The sequence below is a fragment of the Strix aluco genome, chromosome 19, assembly GCF_031877795.1.
Source record: "Strix aluco isolate bStrAlu1 chromosome 19, bStrAlu1.hap1, whole genome shotgun sequence".
Lineage (NCBI taxonomy): Eukaryota > Metazoa > Chordata > Aves > Strigiformes > Strigidae > Strix > Strix aluco.
The window spans coordinates 10,977,078-10,989,144 of record NC_133949.1 but is presented as its reverse complement, the minus strand read 5'-3'; positions in this window follow the sequence as shown (position 1 = coordinate 10,989,144).

Below are 12,067 nucleotides of genomic sequence, written 5' to 3'. Positions count from 1 at the left end.
GTACCTTTGTGGAGATGTCTTGTGTTCATAGTTTAGATTTCAGGTGTATAAGTAGGGGAAAAAAAAGCCACTTTACTTCAAGAGTTAATTTGCAAGGTCTTTGCCACGTGTTTAAATGGCTGTCAGGTAAATAACGAAGGGGTTTATTAGGTTTCATTAACAAAGATATATCACCTAAAAATGTGGAAAATCTTTTTTGCCCTATAGTTCAAAGAGAAATCTGTATTTATGATGAGTAAGACTGCACTGCCCGAGGGGATAAAGCACAATGGGGCTTGGGAATCAAGTATGAGAGTATAGTAGTATATACTGTCATATAGTAGTATATCAGGAAAAAATGATGTTAGATAAAGTTCAGGAATATCTCAGGCGTAGACTCTTCTCCCAGTAGCTTAACTGGAGGCTGAAGGGAAGATACGCTTCTAGCTGATGCTCATCTTGAAAGAAGCAGCTGGGAAAACTGATAACTAGGGAATATATGTGTGTGTATGTTTTTAAGTGTCCCACATTGTCTGCCCTCTTAGTGCTGGTTTCCCACTTATCTTCAGGTTGTACAAAGTGGTGTCTGACCTCTCTTTTATACTGCAATTTTTCAACCCAGCTGCCTAATTTGTGGTCTTAAGCATTAGAATTTTATTAAAAGCTTTTGTACAGTTATGATTCTTGCCTAATGACTTTTGCATTGCAGGAGACATTTGACGAATGGTCACCAATAAAGAATAAAGAGGAGCTTGATTTCAAGAAAATCAGAGTAGTGAAAATAAGAAAATAGGTGAGTCAACAGGCTCTGATTGCAGAGTATAATAATGCCTGAAGCTTTTATGTTATCGTTATGTTTACCATTAGGATCTGTGGCAGAACCAGATAAAAAGAAGCATTATCTAAAGGGTTAATTCAACAGGTCAGAAAGATCTGGTTCTGCTTACTGAAGGCAATCAGACCTCCTTTCTGAAAACAAAGTGAATATATCATGGTTGTTTGGACAGTCAATACAAAAGGTCCAGGAAAACCAAATTACTATTGTCCCTCCCCTCCAAGACTTTTGCCAGGTTCTGTTTATGAATTTCATTTTGCTGCCTCATGGAGGTTGGTAGGAAAGGAGGAGTCTTACTGCCATTTTAATACTATGAAAATTCCTTCCTGCATAGTGAAAGTGTTTTACTGAATATTAAATCAGAAGCAGCCTTGTACTAAAACAATGTTGAGCTGATAATCTGCATTCAGTGGCGGTTATTTAATGCCTTTGTCAAGAATCTGTTTCAGAGGGATCTCCCATGTGGGGAAGAATCCCAAGTCTATGATCACAGTGCTGTTTTCAGTTTGCCCATTAAGACTGGCACCATTCTTCAGCAGCTCAGTGATAACTGTCTCTCCGAGTATCCTTACCCTAGAAATGGCATGCTGTGTGTATGGCTTGCTGTGAGAGAAAAATCTCCGGCCATGTACTTGTGACTTTCTAATTTTTTGCTTGGAGTCCAGACTTCTCACTCCAAAAGCCATTGGCAACTTTACTTTCACTGACATGTACCACAGCAGGCTATGAATACAGATAAGTAGAAACTGCCGAATTAACATACTGAAAAATCTTTGCTGTTACTCTTCTTTAAATATAATTTTTTTGTTTTCAAAATGCCCCGTAGAGACACTAACTTTATTTTGTAGAACAAAGAATACCCCAAAAGCCCTTTGCATTGTTAATATAGATTTTAACAAAGAGAAATCAGACCACTTACTGACAAATCTTTAAGAGAGAAAAAATTAAAGTTGGTGGACGTTGTCAATAATCAAGATTACAATGAACCATTTACAATAAATTGTTCCTGTGAGACAGACAGCTTAAGGAAATTGTGGGTCGCTTAGATGTAGGATATGTTCAAGAAAACAATGATGCTTTGATTTGGAAAAAGGTATCTGATTATCCCAGATGTAGCTGGAACCACTTCTCCCCAGCCCATGTCATTTTTACTTTTGTAAATGTTGCGTGACAATCCTAGGCTCCGATGATAAGATAACTATCTTGAAAAAAAGAAAATGGTGAGAAACTGTAACCTCAGCTGAGCGTTTGGATAAGCAAGGTAGCAGCAGCTGATCTATTAGCTCTGCATGACTGGAGTCCTGTGGCAGCAATCCATAGTTTAAACAATTCTTGGTTTTGTGTCTTTTCTGGATCTTGGAGGGTATTCTGCCGGTGATACACTTCACCAGAGCTCGGCACTGGGCCGTCTAAGCAATCTGAACTGCTCTAAACGCTGTATGTTACTGTAAATGCCCTCTCCATCCCTTCGGGCTGAGATCAGTTTTCATGAGGGGAAGGTGTGTTTGGATGTTCCCCAATTCGTAATTCATTCTGCATGCATGCCTTAGGCAGCTCGCTGATCCTTGCTTGACACTGGCTTGTGTGATCTACTCGCTTCTCTGCCCCCTCCCCAAAACACTAAATCATCTTTTTCCTCTCCAAATCACACTGATGTTTTCCAGTGCATGAAAGAAGTAACTATTTGGGTTTTTTTTTTTCCTGAGTCCTTTATGAGAAAGGAGGCAGAGAAGCCATGAGGTTTTAGAATTCCACTTCTCAGTTTATAGTTAAAAATCTGCCCCCCCATAACGTCAAGTTCCAAATACTGTAGAAGTGACCAAAATTTTCTGATGAACAGTTGCCATGTATACAGGAATATTTCTATGTGTTAACTATTTACATGGGAAACTTTCAGAAAAAAAGGAATTTATTAATGAGAATCAGAAATTTTTGTGGCTTACAATGAATGCAAGACATTCTTTCTAAGCTTATTCCTGACAGATTGACACTGAAGGTCGTGCTGGATCATGGTTGGTGATAGCTATGATTGCTTTGTTGATCTTGTCACTAAGGCTTGCCCTATTTTTAGAAGACATTTTCAGGAGCAGGATTTCAATCTGCACAGCACTAATCTCTGGTTTAGCCACATCAATTTCTTACTGCTTTCTTGCTTCTCTTTGTAGTATGTATTGGACCTTGATTATAGGACACTCGAAAAGCTTTTCTAGAGCTTCTAAGAATTGTATTTTCTTTCTTCTGAACTTAGATCTGTGTGTGAATCTTTGTTTAATTTAACTATGCTATTTTTGCTTTCTTATTCAAGGGTTCTGAGCTCAATTCTCTCATGGTTAGCTAGTGGTTACTGCCCACATTTAGCTATCTCTGGAAATAACTTGTGCATATTTAGTGGGAGCACGTGGAAAATAAATTTAATTCATCAGAGCTGGAGCAGTGATAATCTCGAGTATGGGTGAAGAAAGTTTGCAACCATGAGACCCTTTCTGCATCGTATTACATGGGATGTGTTGGCTACCCTCTTAATAGTAACTGTGGAGATGGAAAGAAGGTTTGGCTGCAGCTGCATTACAGCTTGCCTGATGTTACATCTCTCCATGTGAATCAATTCCCATGAAATAGTTATTCTGGGAGTGATATAAATAACCTGAATGTTACAACATTGAATGAATTTACATGTAGGTAGTTGGTTTTCAGAACTCCCCAGAAGTGTAGATTCTACTCAAGTAGATCTGGTTGTGGAATAATTCCATATGAGTTTGGGTTTGAGAGTTGTTATGTGAACTGACACTTGACTAGAATAATGTTGAACTTAATTTGATAAATCTAAATAGGACATGTTGGCTAGTAGGATTTATGGTTAACTCTAATGTAATTTGTTATTTTCATTAGAGATATGAGAGAAAGTAAATTGATTGATGACAGCCACATGTAGTAGCAAATAAAGATTGTGTGTTAAGACAAATATTACTAAAGGGGATTGGGTGCTAGAAACATGGTGGCATTATGAAATAGCAAAAGATGTAATGACAAATGGAAAAATGAAGAAGAAGCCTGGATCTAGCAATTCTCTGAGAAGTTTAAGAGTGACAGACAGCATAGTGGTCTGCAGTATTATAGACCATTAAGAAGTCTACCAAAATTTCGAGCCACCTGCATCAAGGTACTGAATTCATGTTAAGAGAAGGATGCCATTTTTTGGGTATGTATTTTATCTCTAATGTTGAAGTATTCATTTATACAGAAATACAAAACATGATAGAAATTGATGCAGTATGGCTGAGACAACACTATAAGAACTTCCATATTTCTTGTAGACTGGGCAGACCCATTGTTTGGGAAGCCCTTGATAGAGAAAAGTCCCTCATAGGTGTTGAACCAATATAATTAGCTCAGCAGAAAGGGAATTCAACATTGAACAGAAACCAAGCATGGAAAAATTTAGCTAAGAAGGTGAATGAGCTTGTCATTTGGACTTGGTTTTCCCCACACCTTTTCCCTCATCATAATAAACACTAACACATCTTGCCAACTACACCAGCTAACCTAATAAAAAACGATGTTAGCTCTCCCTACCAGCTTTGCGACTCTGATCATATTTTCAAAACCCTATCCTTTGCATACTCTGTCCTGTTTTCTGGATGAATGATTGTGCTGTTTCCTGAATGAGGAGTATGAAATTTCATTGCTTTATACTAGACATCTAAGCATGAAGTCAGACACAGTTCCAAGAGTTGAAGTAGTTAATATGATACAGAAACTCTGTGATTCTTTCATGAATAACCAAGTTGGTTGGCAGGTCAAACCAGCACAAGAGATAACGGCGTAGCATGTTCATGGGCTGATCATAGCAAGTGTGTAACTGAATTCTTTGTGCTGAATTCAGAGCAAAGTTTTACTCTGCAGCGGGTCTGGGGAGTGGGAATGTATAGATACCACAAGTATAGTAGAGCTATTGGTACAATCATGTGACAAAAAAAAAAAATCATAGGAAGAAGCAAAGATAAAGCATCTATAACCATTACATTGAATGGTAGCTAAAGAGGTACCTTCTTTGGCTCAAAAAATTCTGAACTGAGGATTGCTGAAAGCTGGGAGAATACACTAGGGAATTGTCACTTTGCTCTTCTGCAGGTATCCCTCACAGTCTCTGCATATGTGCTTCACTCTTACCTTTTTTATAGCCCTGTTTCACATGATCTTTTGTTCCCTTCAGTGTCCCTTTCTCTTATCATTATGTAGGTTGTCTCCTTCTAAGTATTCCTTTATCCATCCTCTTTCCTCTCCCTGCAATGAAAGTTCATGTCACTTTACTTTCTTCTATCTCGTTATTAGTTATTTTGCTATATTTCAGTGTATGCCTTTCCCTTCTACTATGGCTATTCTAGTTCTTGGTTCCCAAAGTGCTCTATGGGCTATCCACAAAATTTTCTATAAGATCTCTTTTTTTTTTTTTTCCAGAGTTCTCCATTAAATTTTAATTGAAGGGCAAATGTCAGTTTGTTTTAAAGACAAATGCTAAGAGATGAGATTGGTTAATGTTTCAAAAAATGTGAGAACCACTGAGTGATATAATAAGTAACGTGGGTCAGGAATTGTCAGCTACTCTGTACCCAACATATAATGCATTGTGGCCCTGTTCCTTGCTGCTTATGTGCTAGTTAATAAATGTGATTAATAGTAAGCTGTTCCCATGAATTACTTATTGATAGCTTAAGGGCTGTATGCAATGTGGTGTGCCTATTAATCCTCTTTGGGGAACATCATGTAGGGGGAACGTGGGGGACACATGGCATAGATCCTTCAGCAGTCTCATAATTTGTTTTACGTTCCTTTTCTCTCTCAGTGAGTCATGCTCATCTCCCTGTGACTTGAGAGTTCATCTTGGGATCTCATGCCATCTTTCTGTCTTTATGAGAAGGTGTGTATGATGATCCACCCTAATGGTTTCTGTTGCTGGCTGTGGCAGCATGTTTTATGATGGGTGTGGTACATTCCCATTTTCTCTGTTGTGCATGTACAGTATTCACCTTGCAGCCCCACCCGTGGCCACTCCCACCCTCCCACTGGGAATCGCCCACAGTAAGCTCTGTAATTACCTTTATTTGATCTGAGGAATGGATTTGGGAATCTTATTTGCACAGTCGTAAGCTGAGTATGTTAAAACAGAACACAAAAAACTTTGAATGACTGATTCACTGAACAGTGATGTGTTAAGTAGAGAAGCAGCAGAGACACAGATAACCAAGTTCAGGGGCTTTATAACTGAAGTGTTTTTGGAGGTTTTGCTTTGGAAATGTCTGACTGCAATACATGTATACGAAGGGGAATTTCACCTGTTATCACCTGTTTTGGGTTCTTAATGTGAGCAGGCAAAGCTGCTGTAAGTTACAGTTTCCGTTGGAACAGTTTTGGTTACTTTTACATTGAATTAAACTGAATCAGTGTTAAGCTACAGTTTGTACTTGTTTTACATGTTTAGTCTGGGTTACGCGGCGTAGTTCACACAGGCCTCTCAGACTCTCAGTGAAGAAATGAAATTGTCTGCAGTCAGAAGTAATGCAGCACTAGTTCAAGCATTTAGTTTCTGGGAAAACCTTTGAAAAGGAAAACCAAAAAATCCCCAAGACACTCAAGCTCCTACTTTGGCTTCTTAAGATCAAAGGTCTTTCAGCATCCACCTAGCAACTAGTAAGTAATTCAGCTAGCTCACAGAAGCACAGCTGATCTGGAGTGATGTATTCTGCTGACACCTATTTCTAGGCATGCATGAAAAATGTTGCATATAAAGTAGTAAAGATGGATGAACAGGTAATGGAGAATGATATTTATTTCTCTGGAGAGAACCCACCCTCCAGTCCTAGCAATAGCCTTTCTGTCCACAAAACTCAGGTGTTGCTTCTATATGTGCAGCGGTCAATACTGGCTAGCATGTTGAAATATTTCAAACAAGTCTACTGGGGAAATTGGGCTGATAATTTTCTTAGAAAAGAAAAGCTCAGAAAGAGCTTTTGACAAGATGCTTCGTCCCGGGATTTAAAGGGGACTAAATAGCCACCGAAACCCCTAATAGCCACAGGTCTTTGCATGGATAAATAGTTGGCTAAAAGATAGAAAATTAAAGATAAAAGTGATTAGTTTTCACAGGGAAGATCACTGGTGCTGGGGGTGATCTTTAGGGGTCTGCTGGGACTTCGTGTTGTTTAATGTATTCATAAAAAAACTAGAAAAAGAGGTGAAAAGCAACATGACAATTTGCAGATGATACTGTTATTCTGAATAGTTACGATGAAGATCAGGTGGGAGGAACAACAAAAAGACATTATGAGAGTCAGCGATGGGGCATTTAACCTTGTAGATAAACCTAAAGAGAAGCAAAACATTGCTTACACAAAAACATTGTTTACCAAAAAGCAATCCTAATTTCCTTTTTTTTTAAAAAAAAAAAAAAATAAAAAAGACATTTAGTGGACCATTAAAACTCAGGGAAGAGTAATGATGGATGGTTCCATGAAAACGTCAGCTCAATGATCATAGCAGTCACAAAAGCGAAGTTAAATTTAAAGAATTGTGAGGGAAAGCCAGGAAAAACAGATACACATTTTTTTCCACGGTATAAAACCGTGATGCACTGCTGTCTTGAACACTGTGGAGTTCTGGTTCTCCCTATCTTGAGAAGGAGACAGTTGTACAGGATAGGCTGAGGAAAGGGCTGCAAGTCTGATCAAAGGTCTGGACCAGCTTCAGTATGAGGAATGAGTAAGTGGACTTTGGTCTGGAAAAAAAGATGATTGGTGATGGTGAAAGAATGGAGGAGATGTATTAAATCACAAGTGGCATGGAGAGTGAACAGGCATTGAAGGCAGTCTTTCTCAAATTCAATAGCTGCAGACCATCAACTAAGCAAGTAGGAAGGAGATTCAAAACTAGAAAAATGGGGTGGTTCTGCACACAGCATGTAGCTAAGCTGTGCGAGCGCCTACCACAGGGTTCTGTAGACGTAAAAACTTGTATGGGTACATGGGATGGCTGGACAAGTTCATGGAAAGGAAAATCCGTTGTGGCTTATTAAGTATATGGACACCAGCTCCAACTTCACAGTTCTGTGACTGACATGGTTAGGGAAAAGGGAGAGAGAAAAAAATGTAGGGTGGAGAAATAAAAAGGCAAATGCCTGATCATCCCCACACTCTTGCCTCCCTGCCCCCAAAATTAGTCATTCACACCCCAGCATCATGTTGAGAACTGAGTTTTGTAATTTAAAGCATTGGCTTTGGAATACCAGAAAGAGCAAGAGACAGACAGACAGACTGAAGAATAAATAAGGGACGGTTTGGAGGATTAAAGAACCTTATGGGAAAATATGGCTTGACATTGTTTCGCAAAATGAGTAACATACAGATACGCTAATCCTTTAGGAAGGAATAACTGCTGAGAACAAGATGAGATACGAGTGACTTGAAATTAGGAAGACTAAAAGAAGGGGAGAGGGGGAAGGAAAAGCAAATCTAATATGGTGAACAAAACCAGAAGTCGTGCACGAAGGCATTAAACTTCCCAGGAAGGATTATGTTCATTTTTTGTAAGCCTTGGAAAACTTAATGTCTGCTGCTAATATAAGTACAAAGGAAGTTCCTGGGGGATAAAGATCTGAAAATGAGGGAAGTTATGAAAGAATAAGCACAGCTAAAGCCATCCCTATTTACAGTTATGAGATATGAGACCAGCATATGAGTCTCTAAAACTGTAAATATGGCCATATCTGACAGACTAAGTTGCACCAAAGTTCATTCACCCAACTGACCTTCTCTCCACTTCACTGAAAAGTGACCAATGGTTGTTCTTCCCCTTTACCCTCCCCACTTTCCAAGTACTCATTCCTCTGCTACACCCACCTGTTTTTCCAATGCCTAATTTATTCCTAGAGTCTATTTCTGTTTCATAAACACTGCTGCTTTACTGTTAAAAGCAAAAGTATCAAGAACAGCTATTTGATTTTTAAGTTAATTTTACTTAATTCTCCATCTTATGCTATTTTAGCTCCTTCAGGAAAATTCTTCAAGCTTTGCAAAAACTGTTTCTTCTAAAAGAAGAGCAAAGCAAAGCTGAGATTCTTTCCCCTGTTCTCTTCATTCCTGGTTGTTTAAAAGCACGTTGTTCAAGACAGCATGACCTAAACGCTTGACACAACATTTTGGCAAAAATAATGTGATTTGTTCATCTAGGATGATGATGTTCATCTAGGATGATGACCTGTTCAGCCAGGTCCATCTGGCCTGTGAAATGTAAGGTGTTTTTATATTCATTTTTGATTTAGCCATTATCTGACTGAACAGGAGAGCAATGCTAAGTAATGAATAGTTCCTGTGCCCAGCAAAAAACACTGAAAAGAAAATGCAGAAATTTGTGACATGCATCCCCCACTTCAGGGCACCTCTTCACGGCTTGAATCTCAAAAGTATTCTATCAATAGAATATCTGAGAAATGGGGACCATGATAGTAGTCTTTTCAGTGCTTAAATATTTCATCTTTTTTATGAATATCTGAGGCAATAGAGAATCTCCTTCAAGAGCTATATATGTATTCAAAGTAACTTATCTACTTTCCAATGTTTCTTAACAAATTCCAAATTCTATCTGTTTGTGTGTCTGTCTACTGAGGTGATCCCTTCAGGGTCAGCATGTCTACTATATTGATAACTGAGACAACAAATAGGCTTTTAATTCTTTCTGTCCCAAATTATGGTTAATTAAAATATCTTATGGCAAAGTATTTTAAAAAATAATTAAAACTAGATTAAATAAACCAAAAAAACCTAGAAAATGCAAAGTTCACAGCTTTTTTTTAGGAGAAATTCAGTTCTGTTACACAATGAATAGCCTTCCCCACCTCTCACTTATAGGAAGGACACAATGACTTTAGAAAATAGAGATTTCTTTCACCACAAAACACGGGGTAAAAACTTGTCCTTGAAATAAAGGACAGGAATTTCACAGAAACAGCAAACACCCAAAAACGGTGTGTGCAGAAACAGTTTTGCAAGAAACAGTCTGAATAAACAGTCTCTGTTTCGTTGAGGAAGCATCATCTAAGCAAGTGTATTGAATTATATACACATCCGTGGTGCTGTTACAAAATTCTGTTGAATTATATACACATCCCCGATGTTGTTACAAAACTCTTAATAGAGATGAAAACTAGAAACAACAAAAAGACTAATATTAAGCAAGAATCATACAAGTCCTGCATTTTCCCCCTATACATATGATGCATTTGACACACATGTATCATCATGCAGTTTATGAAGCACAAGAAATTCTTCCTGGGAGTCTCATGCCCCCTCTAACAGGGATTTGTCCGTTCTGTCTTTGGTGTGAAAAATTACCTCCTTGATTGAAACGGAATCTTACATTTTTGGGAGCAGCTAGCTATAAAGAGGTTGAAACTATGTTCATTTCTTCTCTTAAAATATTAAATTTCAGTGATCCATAAAATGTAATTAACTGATCTAAGGGGATTACCACATTAAAGAAAGAGATGTAAAACTAAACTTATTACAAAACCCATTCTGTTTTCTTATACATAAAAAATAATGCAAATTAAACTTTTATAGGTGTTTGTTTTCAACGCTTAAAGCACAGCTGATAAAGAATATTCATTAGGGGACTAGAAGTACAGTTTTATATTATTGCTAACTCTGTCCTCAGAATAGTAATTTCAGGAGAAAATAATTGATATATTAAGGTATATTTATAGTTTATGAAAGCTTCACAAGTCTGTATCAACATCGATAACAGCAACAGCTCAACATTCTACTTCCTCTTAAAGACCTCTGTGTGTAATACAGTTTTTCACTCATTCTAGTTTTGAGCTTTTCAAGATTAACTAAACAAGTACAGGACTAAATTTATAATATTATAGTATTTTGGGAGACTACAGACTGTCATGCAAAACCAGATCATAGTATTACAGATTCAGCAGAATGAAAAAGATGCCAGCATGGTAAAGTAGGATCCTGAACACAGAGTATATTACTTGGAGACTTTTTAGGTATTAATTCATGAAGTAAAGTCTTGAAATTAAATAACATATTTTATTTTAGAGTTTTTTGCATTCACATATTTATGCCCTCTGATTTAATATCTTTTTCTGTTGAACCTAGAATTTCATCTTGTGGTAGCTGTCAGTTATGAAGTGTGGAACGTGTTTTATAATCAAGGAGAAGATTTGTGTTTGGGATTAGTTTTATCTGAGGCTGTGGGAAGTGAATTTTTATATGAGAAGCTTTTGTCAGCTTTGGTTATTCTTTGCTGGTGAAGAGGCCAGCCAACTACTGGAAGCAACCCCATACTTTGCTTTCTTTGTCAACTTGTTTTGTGGTGACAGTAGCTTCCTCCGGCAGATCTCACGCTATGGTTGAAGACCATTTTTCTCCATGGTTGGGAGTCTGTATAGCAGAGCTATAAGGTGCCTGGTTTTCACAGCTATTGTTTCCAATTTGTAACAAGACCTATAGAGCAGAAATACCATTGGAAAGATTCAGAGTCACAGGAAAGCTGAGGCTGGAAGGGACCTCAGGAGATCATCTAGTCCAACTCACCCTGCTCAATGTCAGGTCAGCTAGATTAAAGTGGAGAGAAGAGTATCAGTAGGAAAAAAATAAAAACGCCTGCCTAGTTTCTTCTGTCAGGGAAATTTAGGCCCTATGTCTGTTACAAAAACCATGCATGTTTCTTTGACCATTAAACATCACTAATGAACACATCGTCAAATCTGACTTGCTAAATTAGGGCGAAGGAATTCTTCTGGGTTCTCTGGTTTTGGTTTTCTGTAAAGTATTCCTTTCCTTCTCTCTTTCCAAGTTAAATGCTGCTAGTTATCACTTTCCTTATTGTGATTCTTGGCATATCTTACATTTTCTGAGAAACTCAGTGCTGCTGGAATAGTGACTATACAAGAATTGCAATTTTTATTTTGTCAAGAACGCATATTTTTGCGTTGGCAGTTATGAATTAAAGGTGGAAACTTGATTCTTACAGTGTCAAAAACCATAAGCAAGTATCATAGATCCATCATATGCTTATTTTTGAGAATTCCATGATGATAAGATTTTATTATCCATATTGTTAGATTCAAGGAGTTCACTCCTGGTACATCCTACCTTCAGTGTCAGTATATGCGTATTTCCAGTTGCCATATATTCGTTCTCTCTTAAATTCTACTTTGTCATTCTTTCTCACATTTTTTACCTTAAC